Source organism: Macaca fascicularis, chromosome 15 (genome assembly GCF_037993035.2).
Source record: "Macaca fascicularis isolate 582-1 chromosome 15, T2T-MFA8v1.1".
NCBI lineage: Eukaryota > Metazoa > Chordata > Mammalia > Primates > Cercopithecidae > Macaca > Macaca fascicularis.
In genome coordinates this window covers 48,528,390-48,531,893 of record NC_088389.1, presented here as the reverse complement: position 1 = coordinate 48,531,893, position 3,504 = coordinate 48,528,390, and positions in this window count along the sequence as shown.

Here is a 3,504-nt window from a genome sequence, read left to right as displayed (position 1 = left end):
TCCAAGCAAGACAGAGCTGCCCTCCCAAGCTTGGGACCCATGTCTGTCCTGGGACCCATATTCGCTCATGGCATCCCCAGCCAGTTCCCAGGGTCCTGTTGAGTTGCCCTTGTTGTAATAATATCAGCAGCAACTAATGTCTATTAAATACTCACTGTACACCTGAACTACTTATTGCCTTTGTTAAGTCAACAACAATCCTATAAAGTTATCATCCCTTGGAAGGGACTGGGTAGCTTCTCCCAAACCTGTTTCCCATTGTGGGCACACAGCTAAACTCTATTTCCCAAACTCTTTTACCACTAAGCATGGCAACATGATTAAGTTTTAGCTATAGGCATGTGCGTGAAAGTATTTTGTGTTACTTCCAGGCCTGGGCTAAACAGTGCTCCCATATCTGACTCTCTACGTTCTTTTCTCCTCCTCCGTCTTGTGCAGAGAGGCACCAGAATATTGGAAGCTGCAAGCTGGTTTTATAACCACATATTGGAAGACAGCTGCCACCCATTTTGGACTCTATGAGAGCAGCAAATAAACTCCTATTGTGTTAAGCCACTGAGATTTTTAGGGTTTATTCTAATAGGTTATTAGAGTAGCTCATAGTAATACTTAGTAAAATACATAGTAGTACTTAGAAATACATAGTAAAACTTACACTGTAATACATCCCATTTTACAGGTTACAAAGCTGAGGCAGGCTGGGCGTGACTCATGCCTATAATTCCAGCACTTTGGGAGGTCGAGGCAGGAGGATTATTTGAGGACAGGAGTTTGAGACCCCCGTCTCAAAAAAAGACTTAAAAATTAGCTGATGTGATGGCGTGTGCCTGTAGTCCCAGCTGCTTGGGAGGCTTAGGTGGGAGGATTTTGTTTGAGCTTAGGAGTTCGAGGTTGCAGTGAGCTATGATCATACCATTGCACTCTTGCTTGGGGCACAGGGCGGGACCCTGTCTCAAAAAGAAAAAAAAAAACAAACAAGAATATGCTGAGCCTTGGAACATTTGTGTTGTCCAGACTCTTACAACTAATCAACAGCTGTATGTAACCTTGAATTGTTTGTATTTCCTTGAGTGTGTGCGTGTGTGTGTGTGCGTGTGTTGGTGTGTAGCACTGATCTATTAGTGTTTATGGGCACTATAAGGTCCCTCTCAATCTTAAACAGGGAATGAGAAATGTCAGTTTCAGGTACCATACTGTACCCTTGTTAAGTGATGGAGAGCTACACCATATGCTTCTGCTTCAGGGCACTGCTGAGCAAGAAGCAGTGACCCCAAAGTGACTAAAACTCCCTCCCCAGTGTGTCTGCAGCCATGGTGCTGACCGACAAGAGCCCAATTCTTATCTGCAATGTGGAGGGCCTGGCCAAGGATGACGCTGGCTTATGGGAGAATGTAACTCTCTAAGATGCCAGCCTTTCCCAGGGATATCAGTTTCAGGAGCCTGGCAGCATGTGGAAGGAAAACAATCTCAGGTTGTCTTACCGTGCTCAGGGAAGGTCCCCCTCCCGCCTTGCCATGTGGAATCTCTATTGGAGCAGAGCAGAAAACAAACCACCCCCATGCCCCACCATTCCACTTTTTTCTGAGAAATGTATCAGCATAAAATCACGTATTTCAGAAGCCCGGGCAGTGATGTGGCTGGTGTCTGTCTTCCAAGCCTATGCCCAGCTCTCTACTATTTGTAGATTTAGAAACTGTTAGAATGTTGGTGCTCAAAAGAATATTAGTGACTATTTTGGACTGATAACCTCACTATCAGTCCACTATCAGTTCAGAAAACTGAGACCAGAGAGAAGTAACTCAATGAAGGTCACAGAACTTGTCAGTGGCATATTTGAGCCCTTATTACATGCTTAGCATTATCTCATTGTTTCAGGATCGTGTTTCCAAGAAAAGAGACTCAGAGACTGTAAGACTTGTGTGTAAGAAAAGCATTTATTGGATAGCGCCCTTGGGAACACACCTGAGAAGGAGTGAAAGAGGCAGGACTGGACAGAAGGAGAAGTTGAACTGTGTGTAGTAGCAACAGATACCTCAGCTGATGCATGGGGAGCTCTGAAGCTGGAGTGGCCCTTCAGAGATATCCCAAGTTGAGGCAAGAAGGCTGGAGTTTCTACCCCACCTGGACCAGTCACTGCATGTGTGCTGCTCCCAGAAAGGGGTGGTAACCTTGGGTGAGGTAGCCCCCTTTGGGAGAGGACAGTTTCCAGGGCTAGTGGAGTGAGTGCCCCAGTCCTAGGTCCTGGAGAGGATCTGGATGGAAGACCGCAGCACTGGCTGTGTTCCCATTTACACTCAGAGCTTAGGATAATAGAAACTGAAGTTTCGGTCACACAGCCACTAAGAGAAAAATTCAGGTCTCTGGGTCTCAGCCTTCAGCTTGAAGGCTCAAAGTCATAAGGAGGCACAACAGAAAGGACAAAAAAAAAAAAAAAAAAAAAAAAAAGAAAAAAAAGAAAAGAAAAGTTGCTCTTGAGGCTGATGGACTTCCAGTTTAGGGAAGCGGCCTCAGGGGGATGCCTGTTCAGGACTGGACTGATCGCTGAAGTGTATACTGGAGGAGAGAAGAGGTCGTGGGGCTGGAGAGGGGGTGTGTAAGAGAAGGAGCTTGGCAGCAGGGGCAAAGGGTGGGAGAGAAAAGATTGGTGCTGAATTCCAGAAATCCTGGTCTCCCAGGAGGAACTGAGGAATCCCTGTAACCACACAGGAATTTCTGTTTCCCTGATGTTAGGGTCTTGGGAGCAACATAGGTTGGGTGAGGTAGAGGTATCATCCTAATAGTTCTTGAAACTTGAAAGAGGTTGACCCCTCCCTAACCAGCAGACCACCACATCCCCTAGGAACATAGAGGCCTTAAGTAATATCTGCGGTAGTCTTAGCACCTGGGAGGCATATATTCTGCAGGGAAAAATTGTGAAAGACTTTGAAATGGGCAAAAAAAGACTACTGGGTGTCTTATCTAGGGCACCCTTCCTGGTTATCTGCATTACCCTGGAGTTTTATTTTGTCACTCTGCAATTTGTAGAACACTGAGAATAATACACATGATTCTTACCCATAGAAATGCAAATGAATTTTGTCCAGTGGAGATGCAGTTGGTTGTTGCACTGTGGGTAATTGACTAGTTTTACACTTATTTGTAGACTCATTTCAGCATTCCAGATTACTTAGATATGTGTGTTCTTGGAATGATCCTTTGACCTGGTTATAACATCTTACTGGCTCTCTTAACGAGTTAAATAAATCTTTGACCCATGCTTATTTAAAAAAAAGAAGGATAAATAAATCCAGGTTCTCTCTCTCTGTTTAGTTGCTCTAAAACCAAGGAAAGTTGAACCACACGATGCAGAGACCTCAGAGACTGCAGGAGGAAGGTGGTACCTAGAGGATGGACAGGGAGAGGTTTGAGAACATCCACTCTACACCCTCATGTCAACCAGAGAAGCTCTACCCTTGTCTACACTGTTCTCTTTTTTCCAGCAGGGGGCATCTGTGTAAGATTTCA